Here is a 14,860-nt window from a genome sequence, read left to right as displayed (position 1 = left end):
AAGATAAGATATTGAAATTGTTTGATATGTTTCAAACGGTTTTTGTTTTGTTTTGTTAGTTTAATGTGTTAGTGTCATGTAGTGTCTTTGCATTGTATTGTATTGTCTTTTTTGTGTTTAAATTGTTGGAAAAGTAATAAATATTATTATTATTTTTAAAAAAAGATATATCAGTGATCTAATTTAGCATAAGCCAGCTTCTTACAGTCATAATCATGTTGTTCCATTAATATATAAACTTTTGGCTCTGCTGATGAGTGACAAGTTAATGCTACAGTCCTAAACACACAGACATGCACACACCTTAAATTAACACTGCTATTCTGAATACACATACTTGAAGTCATGGGATAAGACTAAGTTAAGCAATTATCCACAGTGGCTCCCAAAATATAAAGGGAATATTTGTTCCACAGTATTATGTTAATAACAGTTTCACTGGCATGGTTTCCCTCAGAGAACCTTGAGAATTGTATTTTGGTAGAGGCACTGAAGATTCTCTGTTAGAAATCCCTAGTCTCCCTACCCTTTGCAGAACTACAGAACTACACCAAATATTTCACTGTAGGCGTGGGCTCCATCAACACAGCTGATTTTATGTCAGTGTTTAGATTCATTAGGTTGACATCAATAGACCACTGCAGCCAAGCCCCCTTTTAAGCATGAGATGTCAAGAGCTTCCATTTAAGCCACATCCTTATTGTTCCCAGTCATAAGGCTTGAGTCACAAAGGCCAAACACGCAGGTGGGATCCAAGTGGGTGGGATTTGTATATCAAATGCCTAGAAGTGTTGCTGGACAAAGTGCCTTGTCTTTCATTGAATGGCTTTTCTTACATAATTTCACCCCTTGCAAAATGTCTCATGAGTCAACTCAAGTGCTATGCATAAATCTCAGCATGGTTCTGACGTGAATCATTTCCCCCTACTATCCAATATTAAACTCAGCACTTAAGGCAGGGAGTGGCGGGATAACATTTTATTGAAAACAGTTTGCACCTTGGCAAATAAATTACATGTTCCAAAAATTACATACTGAAGAAGCCTGTTCCCCCACCCCCTAGCTCTGGTACATGGTTTTAGCCTATCATTGGGATTCCTTGCCCTGCTGCCTAACTGATTTGCTTAACTGATGAGGATGTTGTGGAGATTCATCACGTATGGATGGAGGTAGAATTCAAACATATCTTCATCCAGAATAAACAGGAGTGGCACATCCCATTTCACTGCCAGAGGCAAAACAGTAATGTGCTGATGTGCTGCCACAGAAGCCTCCCTTATCTGGTGGTGCCTGCAAAGCAGAGGCAATGGCAACAGGTTCTGGCGAGATCTCATGAGATTTCACAAGCTCTCACGGGCCAGCCCTGAGCAGAAGCAACATATAATGGTCATTTGCAGAGATGTATCACTCTAGAACATAACTACCCCAGTGCCTAGTAGCTATTAGAATATACACAGTCCACACAGAGATCCAGCTTGGCTGTGTATTGCATTGGGAATGGGGGTCATGAGAGCACTGCTCACACATCCTAAGGTCAGTGTGGGCAGGCTTCTCCCAAAGTTGAAGTCACATGCTAAAAAAATCCTCTAGGTTTATGCTCCCTTATCAACCTACAAGACTTAAAATGGACTTATTAATAGATTGATTGAAATTGGATTAAGTGCTCTTGAAACCTGTTTCCCCTCTTCAAAAAAGAAAAAGAAGAAGTCTATTTGTGGTAAGCCAAGTGATGGCAGAATGCACGAAAAAGCCTAGGATAACCATTGTCTGACAAATCTCTCTGCAAACAAACCAGAGTAAATGCTCAATAAACAGGTAATTTGGAAGAGGCATGCATCATTCAGAATGAAGGGGAGAGGGGTTTATATATTTGCATTCTTATCCATACATCCATTATTTAAAAAAGAAGCCTCCCTATTCATACGGGAAGTTTATTGGGAGGGTAGCCTAGCCATCTCCCTTTTTCCTTAAGGGAAATTTGGTGTCAAATGCCATCTGCCAAGTGTTTGGAGGGTTTCTGTGCCAGCCCTGGACCCCTGGCAGAACATCTAGTGCTGGTGTGAGGCCGGTGGCACCCACAACCTTTCTGCAAGACAGTTTAACTAAGAACTTGACCCAAGTTCTCTGTGTGTCCCAGGTAGGGATGTGCAGAATAGAACCTCCCCATGGAATATATCTAGTCTTATCAAAATACTTTGGGCTTCCCTCAACATTTTTTTTTTGAGTGGTATTCTTCTCAAAATTTCACTTTTGGTGGGGTCTCTACCACACGCCACTGCAGGAAAAGTATTTGCCTGCCCTGTATTTAAAAGTTAGCATGTTAATATACACCTTTTTAAAGATCCTTTCTTAGGCCCACATGAAGCAAAAAATAAAATCCTTATTCCCCCCCTTTAAGGTACTTGCTTGAGGAAAGCTGGTTACATATGGGTCCTCCCCCCATTGCATTCTCAGTGCTTTTTTATTGACAAATGCACTCCATTGGCACCTTATTTGTTTTTTTTTATTGGATGCAGAAGCTTATGTTGCGTCCCCATTCCCACTTCATGTTGATGTCAGACAAATTTACATGGATGATTACTCCCTTAGCATGCTTATCCATCATCATAATGGCAAGACGTCACCATCCCAACAAACTCAAAGAGATCACCCAAATTCTCTCAGTTTGTCTAAAGGCTGCATTAACCTTCAGAGCTTGATTTATTCTTTATTTACACAACTTCAGTCTCCCAGGTGCTTGCTGTATGTTTTTACCTCACCTTTGTCTTTGAAGCAGGTGAGTTTTCATTGTTTCTAACACTTCATTTTTCCTGAGCAGCTGGAACATGTCATTATAAACCATATCAGTCTGCCACCATTTTGTTTTCGAGCCAAAGAACCACCTATCCCTTTCCTCTTCAATTCTAATAAATAATAGGAAGAAGAAGAAGAAGAAGAAGAAGAAGAAGAAGAAGAAGAAGAAGAAGAAGAAGAATGGTGTTATTATTAAGTCTCTAAGCAGCAAGCTCAGCAGTTATCCAGGGTTCGGTTTCCTTGAAATGAAGTTCAGTAGAGACTGTGGTCTTTTTAGGGTATATGGCTTTATTTATACAACCTGAGCATAAGATGGAGGGGTCCATGGCATTAACACCTCAGCATCTAGTTTTACCCTAGTATCTGTCCTCTTTTGCATCTTTTATATCATTTATAACAGAATGACATACTCATAAGAGAAAACTCTTGATTTATCTGCTTTTTAGTCTGTTGTACTTCCATTGGTTCTCTAATGAGTCACCACTGTTGCTTGCCAAAATTATGTTGTTAATACCCATCGCTTGGAGTTAATTCAGATTATTGGCTACTGAATGAAAGTGGGTTGAATTTATCAATGCCCTTTACCAGATAATTTCTAGTTATATGTTGTCTCTAAAAATATAAATTGCTCTTTTAAATGCTTACTTGTGAAGAGTACTTCAGGCATAACTTGTAAGATGTATGCTGCTCTGTGAAGAATATTGTCTTGTTTGAATCAAAATAGTGATATTAGTTGAATAGAAATCCCCGCTACACACACAATTTCCTTGTCTTTTTAATTTTTACTTTTTTTCTGTGCCATTGTTTCCTCTGGTTTGTCCTTCTTTGTCTCTACATGGATCTGTTACATGAGTGATCCAAGCCTTTCAGGAATACCATTCTGAACAGGATGACATCACAATGCTACCTAGTCAATCAGATTAGGCTACACAGTGATATCACAGAGGTGAGGTGAAAACAAAGCTAATCAGCCTTGCCTGTCTCAAGAGGCTGTTGTCTCATTGAAGGAAAGGTGAAATATAAATGTAATAAAATAAGTCATGATAAATAATAGTTAGATATGCTGCTCCATGAATATATTTCTCTTCCTCATGATTGAGAAACTAGTGGATTAGACATAACCATGACTGATAGGTGTATCAAGGGCTATTAGCCATTTTGGGTAATCTTCCCTGTTTCAGAGGCAGTATACTTGAACACTAGCAACTGGGAAGGGGCAAAAAACAGAGATTTTTTTCATCCCATTCTTGTGGTCTTCTCAGAAGCAACTGGTTAGTCAAAATTGGGAAAAGGACGTTGGGCTAGATAGACCTTTGGTCTGATCAAGATGCAGGGCTGAACTCAGACAGTAGTGGGGTGGGGTGTTCTTGTTAAGTTGTGGGTGAACATACCAGACGACACAGCGATTCTTCAAACAGCTCTTGTTTATTCACAGGGCAGAACAGAACTGAACTGAAGGGTTCAGCCAGCCTGCTTATATAGAGCTCCAGTACCGTGCAACTGTAACAACTTTCTGTAACTATCCAATCACTGAACGTCACTTTCAATCCTTATTTGCATATGCGGACCTGAGTGAAAACTATCTACAGTATCCCCCTGCTGGCCCAGGGTGAGAACTTCAGTACATAACAGTTCTTGACTTTATATTTCACTGCAATGTCTATTTTACATGTGTCCTTCCAATAATAAAGTAGAATTACTGAGTGAGTTGGAAACACGTATAAATAACCATAGGCATCTTCTGAAGAGCAGCAGTGAATATGAGATTAATCATTATTATGTGGCAAACAAATGCTGCTGCATAATGACCATGCAGACTATTAGGTAAAACAAAAAGTGTTCTGGAGCTTTTGAATTGTATCTCTCTCCCCCAGCCCCCAGAGGAGAGCACATAGGTCAAGGGTGAAATTTGATAGTTAACATAGGAAGCCCAAGGATAGCATTAAAATATACCTGAATGTTAAAAGAACAGCAGGTTACATTTTTTTACCCAAAGTGTGGTTTAGTCCAGGTGGTATCTTAATTTCATGTTGGTTTTTTAAAAGTCTCCTTACTGGGTCAAAAGCCTTCAATGGAGGCAGAAGTGAGCATTTAAAAAAGAGTGTTCAATAGAGGAAGCTTTTTATCAAGTAAAATGCTGTTTTGTACTATGTCTTGAAGTGTGGAATGAAATTCATTTTCATCATTCTCATGCTCAGTAAGGTTTTGCAGCTCAGGACGACAATACAGTGGTACCTTGGTTTAATTTTAATTTAATCCATTTCGGAAGTCCATTCTTAAACTAAAACCATTCTTAAACCGAGGCATGCTTTCCCTAATGAGGCCTCCCACTGCTGGTGCCCTTCCACTATTTGGCTTCTGTTCTTAGACCATTGGTAAAGTTCGCAAAGTGGGACATGACTTCCAGTTTTGCGGAGTTTGTAAACTGAATAGTTTGTAAACAGGGCTGTTCTTAAACCGAGGTATCTCAAGGACTGCCTCTTTCCATAGGAACCTACCTGGAGCCCGATATCACCACCTGAGGTCCTTCTTCATGTGCCTCCTCCATGAGATATCTGGACGGTGGCAACATGAGCATGGGCCTTTTCTGCAGTGGCTACCTGCCATTACACATCTTTAGACACTAGGTGAATATATTTCGCTTCAATCAGGCCTTGGGCTGATCAACGTCAGGTACCCTTTTAAATGTGTTGTGGGAGGGGGGGAATTATTGGTTCGTTTTTGTTCTTATTTTTATTAAGTATTTTGTTGGGGGTTTGTATTGTAATTTTCTTGTTTTGAACTGCCCTGAGATCTACAGATAAAGGGTGGTATAAAACAACAAAGGGTGGTATAAAACAACAACAACAATAATAATAATACTACAGTGGCATGTATTTCCTCATTGTCATCTTGTTGAAGCAAACTTCACCAGCCTGGTGGCCTCAAATGTCTGTCTGTGGGTGGATGGGAACTGTCTTCTAAAACACATGGAGGGTACCAGGTTGGCGAAAACTCAAAAAACTCTCCTACAGGCAACATATAAGTTTTCTCTTTGCTTGAATGGAGGATGCCATGGAAGGCTGAGAGCACAACTGGGCAGACTAGGATCTAGTTTGGGGTCCCCCCTAATAGAATCTCAAACTTAGCTGGAGCCAAGTTGAAAATAGCACCTTAGAAAGAATGGCAGACATACACCTAAAATTCGGGCTAATCTGAGTTGGGATCCAACAATATCTGGAGAGCCAAAGGTGTCCCATCACTGTACTAGAGGCTGCCTTCTGCTTTTAAAAACAAGGAAAAACACAAGAGAAGAGTGGCAAACAGCTGTGAATATCATGTAGTTTGATCATAAGAAACGATGTTTAGTTTTATTTGCTTGTGCGTTTGGTGAAGTGTCATTGGGACTTCCCCAAAGTGTTCCTGGTATGTTTTGTTTTTGCATTAAATGTCGCCTGTCATTTGGAAGGCGTCTTCCATCCGAGTTGCTTTATAATTTGTACATACAGTCGACAGCCCTGGAGATAACAGAAAAGCTCCATTTGTGTCTGTCTAACTGCTGAGTAATTTCCTCTGAAGAAGAGCCTTCCTGTTCAAAATGTGAATGGATTCAGCATGGAGCAGCACATTTAAGAAGGTTTTGACACTTGATGGTCTGGGCTTCTCATATTTTCGTCTCAAAAACTCAAGAACCCAATGCATTATCTCAAAATACGTGGGACAGGAGTTCCCAGTTTTTCTATGAATGAAACTTATGGCAATTCTAGTGCACAACGGAATGCCAGTAAGAAAATGAATGGAAGATATCAGTTATGCAGAGCTTCCACAGAGCTATAGGTTGGTTAGAGAAGCTCCCAAAATTCTTCTCATCCAGATTTCTTCCTGGATTATGGCATTCCAAATTAGCTGGCCTTATTTCCAGAGTTGGATCCAGATCTAGAGGGCAACCCATACCTCCTTAGCACCAGGCAGTGGGGGTTTGGGGTTGAATTGGGTCAACGTGTCCTTCCACACTGCCCTGCCAGTCTCCACTAGCACAGAGCTCCCCCTTTCATCCCACCAAATAGATGAGCAGTCAAAAATGCCACTGGCAGGACCCTCACTAGTGGAGGTCAACAGAATGTCCCATTGGATCCTGAGCCAGCCCTAATGTTGCTGCATGATCATTGTTCCATTAAGTTCTGGCACAATTATGTTCCTGTTATTTCCAGCTAACACAGATTCCTGAGTATGCACATTTTCCTGCAATTTCCAGTTCCTTCCATTCATTCATGCACCCTGGCCCCCCGGCCCCACATTCTACATTGTTAATTGGCATGCACAAACAAATAAAGTACTGCAGCTCTCTCCATTTCTATTGCTTGAGGTTCAGCAACAACCTCCTCCTTTGTCTTCTGCACAATCTGCCCTGTCAAAGCAAATTCCTGAGAAGAGGGAGGGCTCCAGAGGGATTCCGGAGAGCGTCCCGGGAGGGAGAGAAGCAGCACATCTTCTGGGGAAGGAAATCAGCGTAACACCAATGGAGAAGGGGGGCAGATGGGGGAATCGGCGAGGTGGCTCCAAGACTCTTCGCCGGGAACTAGTGGGGAGAGCACGGGTCCTCCGATGCCCACACCCTCCCTGCGCAGAAGGCTTCCGCGCAGGGAGGCTAGGCGGAGACTAAGCGTCAAAGAGCTTCTTTGCTGGAAGAAGTTCAAGAAACGCCCACTAACGGATTCTGCCAGCGATTGAGACAGTCACGGGCGTGTGGCTGTCCAGACAGAAAGGGTTCATTCAGGCAACCAGCCAAGGGTGGCGTTGATTTACACACAAGCAACCCCTAGAACCATTACAGTTCCTGAGTGGTTTCTATGTAGGTATTCACCATTTGTCCAAAATTGCTAACTGCAACAGTCATCAAATCCATCTTTTCATGTAGCTGTTCCAGTAAAGCACTTGTCTTGCAAAGAGCAAGCACTAAGACTTCTTCTAGACACATTCTTGCTCAAGGTCAATGTCTGGTTCCCACGATCTTTAATCTCTGCAGCTGTAAAATTCCCCAGATCGACTCCAACAACAGTATCACAAGCTCCCTCTAGAGGAAACAATTTCTGTTTGTATCCGTCTTTTTAAAAGCAGCTCCAGCAACAAAATTACTTTCGTTTTCCAGATATTTTATTCCTTTTAAATGCAAAAGGAAACATTGGAATCAATATGTTTCTCTTTTTTAACTATCTGTCAAAAAACATTTTATTCACAGTCAATGAACCTCCCCAAAGCGTCTGTCTCTGACACCCCGTTCCCAGGTTCAAGACGGTGGAAATTTATCTTTCTTTACTCTCTCTCCTGCAGGTTTAAACAGTCTAAGATTTCCTCCCTCTTCTCCTGCTTCCAAGGGGGGTTTGGTGTTTTTAGCTGATGGAAATTTAGTCCTTTACAAACGACTTTCCAGACTATAGCTTGCAATGTCTTTGCTTCAATCTATTTACAAAAGCGGAAGGCGGACTTCCTGTTTAGACCTTCCCACTTCGGTGCCAAATTAAGATGTTTCCTAGTCCAATTTTCCATTCTACTCATGGGTAGTTGTTTAAAGTCCAATTGCCCACAGGAAAAAGTCAGCACTCTCCGGCAACAGCAATGCGGCTTCACTCCGTGAAAAGAGCAGTCGATTCGAAGCACCGCGCCGCTCACCCCATGTCGCTCCGGATCCCCGAAACTGGGTTTCCCCGCGAGTAGGGGAGGCGCAAAAGGTGCCAGCCGAATCCCACGTCCACAGGCTTCTCCCGCCTGTGGTTTTTGGTGGGTCTCCGCCTCGCCGTGGCGGTCCAGACCCTAATTTCCACGAAGCGGATTCCTCCCAATCAGAGGAAATCCGCCATTGCCGGAGGCGCTAACCCGGAAGTCCATTGCCGGAGGCTGCAGCCTTGCAGGAAAATAAATTGTTGCTTCTGACGACTGAACCTGGAGAAAGTCAGATTGGGAGAGATGGAGTACTGTTTGGTTTGGAGATGGGAAGCTGGATGGATCCCCCTATGCAGGGATGTTCTGACTTTTGGGATCTGGTTGTGGGCCAGGGGGAGCTTGGAGTTGTGGGGGCCCTTAACTTTGGAGGGACTTTGAAACATGCCTTCAAATATTTTTTGGATCTCAGTGCTGACTATGGAGAATGGGCTGACCTGTCAAGAAGGGATAAAGATATTGTCAAGTTGGAGTCTCCCCGAGATCTACCCCTCAGTGAGAAAGGAAGGAAATTAAGAATAAGATCAGCAGAAGACAAAGTAAAGTACAGGTATAAACATGAAGAAGATCTGCAGAAGGGACATGGAAAAGACTTAAGAGCCTCGGATAGAAGGTCACCAGGTTAATGGACTAGATGGAAGGGATAGAAAGGACTGACGTAACCCGAGACCAGGAAGAAGAGACAATGGATGAAGATTGGAAGAAAGTTTAAAAATTCATTTAGAGAATTATTGTAAAATTAACGAGTGTTAGAAAAATGCTGGAATGAAACTATTTGGCTTTAGTAGAAATGCTATAAGGAATTATGTATAAATAAGTTTTAAGTTTTAAGCTCTAGGGCTTCTTATGGTAAGATAAGGTTAAAATAAATTAAGGTAATTTAATGATAGAATATAGTGAAAGATGGAAAGGATTTGCTGAGATAATTAATAACTAGAATACAAAAAAGGGAGGTGTGAGGAGGTCGATGAAACAAGTTAACGAAAGATAAAGATTTGGGAATATTGGATTTGTTTTTAAAATTTTTCGTTTTCCTTTTTTGTTGTTGTTGGTTTTGATGTATTGTGTGTTTTGTATTTTTCTTCTTTTCTTTTTATTGACTTGTATTGCTTAATTCCTTGTTTTTCTGATTATTATTTTTTTTCCTTCTCCTCCTCCTCCTCCTCCTCCTCCTCCTTCTTCTTCTCCTTCTCTCTTTTTTATACTCTGTAACTTAAAATTTTCAATAAATATCATTTTTTTAAAAAAAACAACAACAACAAATAAAGTACTGCAACAACAACCAGAAAAAGCAACCTTAATGTAGACATGATTGCACCAAAGTTCTTTTTCTTGGGTGTTTGACATCTGCACTTCAGTGTATTACGAGACTACAAAAAGAATGGTGATAAGACAGGTATTCAAATTGGTACTATTTTTCTAGAATAAGAGGTGCTGGAACTCACAATGAACACCTCCGTTGTTTTCTTAGAATGGCAATGGCTCACATGTGAGAGGTGCCGGAACTGAGTTCCTGTGAGCTCTCCCTGAAAAAGCCCTGTATCCAACCTCACCTTTTGTTTGCAGTGTTTCATGAGCGTATATTGCTCACTGGGGAGGCAGAAAGACCACACAAATGAAATGGAAGCAGCAGTTACAAGTCGCTCTGCATGCTCCAATTCCAAATGTAATTTTAGAAATTATCCAAGTTAAATCAGAATTCAGGAGCAGTGCAAAACAGGAGAGAGCAAGCCCAAGGAACAATAACACAATAGAGGGAATTCTCTCATCCTTAGGCATGGGGGGGGGGCACCTAACATCAAGTACAGTGGTACCTCGGGTTAAGTACTTAATTCGTTCCGGAGGTCTGTTCTTAACCTGAAACTGTTCTTAACCTGAAGCACCACTTTAGCTAATGGGGCCCCCTGCTGCCGCCACGCTGCCAGAGCCCGATTTCTGTTCTTATCCTGAAGCAAAGTTCTTAACCTGAAGCACTATTTCTGGGTTAGCGGAGTGTGTAACCTGAAGCGTATGTAACCTGAAGCATATGTAACCTGAGGTACCACTCTATTGCTGTCACTTAGAGAGCAGGCAGGAACAATTTTTTAAGATTACTCAGGAATTTTAACAGGTCTTATTTAACTGAGCACGTTTCACAGCACTATCCTGTGTCTGTCTACTCAGGAGTAAGTCCAACATGCATTATATACATTTTAAATCAAATTATTCCACTAACAAGTCTTCCTGGCTGTGAACTTAACCACCAAGAAGCCCTTGTAACATTCTAGATCGGGGTGGCAAACCCTTTGAGGGTCAGAGGGCTGAATTCACCTTGGATAACCCCATGGGGGGGCTGCATGCCAACAGTTTGTGTGACCACCCTACATTCTTGCACACATGCACATAGACAAACATAGCCCCCCCCCCATTAGCCATGTAGGTCAGCTGAGGGAGGGGGAAAATATCTCTCCTCCTCACATCAAATTATCCTCTCCCCCTTCCCTTTTATCCTTCACACATTGCTCGGGAAATCTGCACATTCCTCTAATTTCTCATCTGTGACAAAATGGCTCCTTTCCACATTAATTGTCATATAATTTAGGGCAGTAAATCCCCACCTTCTAAAAATGACATTTTAATCTCACTCCTAATTTGTTTGTTATCGAATCCCAATAAAGCAGTACACAAACTGATGGGGAGAATCTTCCATCTGGCTTTCTCTATAAAGAAAAATACAAGCCCAAATAGTGCTTGATTTTTTCTCAGAGATAAGAACACATAGCAAATATGAATTTATTCCAAATAACTTCATTGCTAACCATGTTGTAGGAATGCTGCCCTAAATCTCAACAAGAAGTGAGGCTCCTGCTCTCCCATTCCATTAAAAATACAAATAATTCTCATATATTACATACATTATGTGTTATTATATACATTATTATACATTTAATCTTACAGGCATGCATATACTCCAGGTTTCTTAAAAGTAACTAGCACATACACTGATAAATGCAATATAAATCCAACAATGCATAGAACTGCATAAAATGCCTATAATAATAATAATAATAATTATACCCTGCCCATCTGGCTGGGTTTCCCCAGCCACTCTGGGCTGCTTCCAACAAAATATTAATATACAATAGTCTGTCAAACATTGAAAGCTTCCCTAAAATTATGTTGTGGAAATATAGTACAGCATGGGGTTTCATTCTCATATATATATATATATATATATATATATATATATGCAGGTTTTGGTGTCTTCGGGTGTCTTCCCGTGTAAGAGTTGGGGTGTCTAGGCGACGTTTCGACGAGGTCTCACTCGTCATCTTCAGGCTGGTGCTTTCGGCCGAAAGCACCAGCCTGAAGATGACGAGTGAGACCTCGTCGAAACGTCGCCTAGACACCCCAACTCTTACACGGGAAGACACCCGAAGACACCAAAACCTGCATTCCTGTACCCGTGAAAATCTACGAAAGCAAATATATATATATATATATATATATATATATATATATATATATATATGCGCAGGTTTTGGTGTCTTCGGGACTATATATATATAGTCATATTTTTATTCTTATTGCTATTTTTGTAGAAAAAGAGGTGCCAGAACTCACCATGAACATCTACCTTATTCTCCTAGAATGCCAATGGTGCCCACCTGAGAGGTGCTAGAACTGTGTCATTATTGTTGTTGTCATTTTTATTTCAATTTATTTATTGCCTTTTATCAAAAGATCCCAGGACAGTGTACAATAATAAAAACATAATACAGAGCAGGCTTTTATCTTTTAAAGGCCAGTGTATGAGTGGCTCAGACATAAGCAGGCACTCAAGACTGGTGATGGTTCAATGCAGGCAAAGCTTAAGTTGGTCCAGAACAGCCAAATTCCATGTGGAAATCCATTTAAAACAGATTCCTCCTCCATTCTGAGGAAGAAAAAACTCTTATCAGCTTCTCTTGAAATTATCCCATGATGAAATCCTCTGAAACCGCCTAAAAATGTTGCTTGTGTTGAAGTTTGGGAGGCCCTCAGCAAAAAGAAAAACAAACAAACTGAAAATTCTGGAGGCTCATAGAAAACTGCCCTTCAGGAACTATATTTCCAGTATCTTTGAGAATTTTCAGGTTGCTTTCCACTGGGAGTCACAGCTTTTATTTTTGTTAAGTGAATCTTCTTGAGATTGCCTGGCGCTCCCCCATCTTCTTCCCAGACACAGATTTCCTATTGAAATGGAACCATGACTGTACGTATTGTCTGGAACTGACTATCTAGGAAGGCAAAATGGATGGCCATTTGGCTAGATGGTCCGGATGAAATGTGTGCCTTAGCCACACTAGACCCTGGAAAGTTTGCCAGGATTAAGGCTTGCCTTCCTCTTTTCCAGCTTTGAGTCAAAAGCATTATTACATTTGTGTGTGGAGTGAATATCTGCTGTATTCATTATTGCTATTATTTATTTGCCTGTTTTTCACCAGCTCCTGGGGAAATTGTTCCTTTTGAGGGGTCACAGAGTCGCGTCCAAATGTGAGCTTTGTAGGGGAGCAGCTGCAGTTTGCGGGGAGGGGTGGAACCAGCCCACAACACCCCTCACACCTTATTTCAATAGCTAGGGAAAATACCTATTTGTTTAGCCAAGTTGGGGGGCTTCCTGTTCAGCAAGTCTCCTTTCCTCCATCTCCTGAGCCTGGAAAACGTGCTCCTTAAGCAAATGTAACCTTAGGTTTCCCAACTGCAAAAGCTGATAGGCAGATAGAAATATCCCAATGAGTTCCATCTTCTTGAATGAGCAAAAATTGAAACCTAATTTGGCTCACGAATTAGAAAATTGCATCCTCAGCTTCTCATATATTTCTGATAACTTCCCACTTACTGGTCTTTAGCTCACAGCATTTGGGGATATAATTCTGTACACCATGAAAGAAAAGGACCCGTACCTTATTTTTTATTAAACGGTCACAGTTCCCTTTTGACATCCAGACTAAATTCAATCACGATGAGGTTATATTTAGCCTTCAGAACGTCACCACTTTGGTAATTGCTGGAGTAAAAAAAAGATAAATATAAGAGAGAATTAATAAGATGGATTTCTTAAGCCAAAACCTTTATACAGCAAGCGAGATAGTGAGTGGGAATCTCTTTATTATTTTCCTTTCTCTCCCCTTATGAGACATCTAACGAGAGTAATATTACCACCTGAGACGAAAATGACATTATATTTGAGTAATATGTATAAGCCATTTAAATGCAATCATCCCACTATTGGAACATAATTTAAACACAAATGGGAAAAAATGTTTTGTGGGAATAATCCATACCAAATGGATGAAAATGAATATAGAATATTGTTAGATTTGCATATATACACAGAATATGCTGGGAGTTAGCTTTCTAACTAACATCCTCAAGAGAGTTCTTTGGCTTCAGTAATAGGTCTGTCAAATCTCACCAGTGGGGAATCTGCCCCATTATTTAATTTAGTAGTTATGCTTTTACCAATATTTATTTTTTTAAAAAAATGGAATGGGCCAAAGCCTGATTCACAAGTTATTGGTGTTGGGTTTTTACTGGAGGCACACAAGGTTACTTATACCCAACAACTATTTCTCTGTGGCAGCTGTTTCTTCTGGGCTGGCTCTTTATAACGTCTGCAAAACAGAACTGTAGACTGGATGAACCATGATGTGGTTCTTTCTCACCTGCTGTGTTCCTGTAAGAGTTCCTACACATATCCTACAGGAATACAAATCAGCACCATGTACACAAGTTTGGAATTTTTTTGGCTGGTTTGGAGGACCCACAAGAACACAAGACTGGACACAACACAGGAAACTGCCTCATATAGAGCCGGCCCATTAGTTCATCTAATTCAGTATGTTCAGAGATGACCTCCAAGTGGTATTGGACTACTATCACCATCCCATTGACCATGCTGGCTGGGGCTTCTGGGAGTTGTAATTCAACAGCATCTGAAGGGCACCATGTTAGTTACCCCTGTTCTGCATTGGCTTCCCGTGGCTCTCCAGGCATTCAGACAGAGAATATTTCAAGCCAACCTGGAGATGCTGGGACTGAACCTGAGACCTTCTACACGTAGAGTTGAGTTATAGCCCTTCCCAGGACTGTTTCAATCATGTCACCACAGCTAGGGAAGTCAACTTGGGTCCTCCAGCAGAGGAGGAAGCCCATCTGGGGGACATTTCCCCTCAAATGTAGAGTTGGCCCTGTCAAATGGGAACAATATACAGTGGTACCTCAGGTTACATACGCTTCAGGCTACATACGCTTCAGGTTACAGACTCCACTAACCCAGAAATAGTGCTTCAGGTTAAGAACTTTGCTTCAGGATGAGAATAGAAATCGTGTTCCGGTGGCGTGGCAG

General features: G+C 41.1%; 1 long non-coding RNA gene across 2 annotated transcripts in view; it reads right to left on the bottom strand.

The window, feature by feature from the left end:
- Positions 1-14,860, bottom strand: part of LOC308585339 — a 78,622-nt gene that overhangs the window by 32,720 nt on the left and 31,042 nt on the right. For both annotated transcript variants that reach the window (XR_014007296.1, XR_014007297.1), the window contains exon 2: positions 13,416-13,519. This is a non-coding gene — a long non-coding RNA (uncharacterized lncRNA). The remainder of the gene's footprint in view (positions 1-13,415; positions 13,520-14,860) is intronic.

This window comes from Podarcis bocagei, assembly GCF_964188305.1.
Source record: "Podarcis bocagei genome assembly, chromosome: 4".
Lineage (NCBI taxonomy): Eukaryota > Metazoa > Chordata > Lepidosauria > Squamata > Lacertidae > Podarcis > Podarcis bocagei.
The sequence above is the reverse complement of the archived record's forward strand: the minus strand, read 5'-3'. Positions and strand labels throughout refer to the sequence as shown.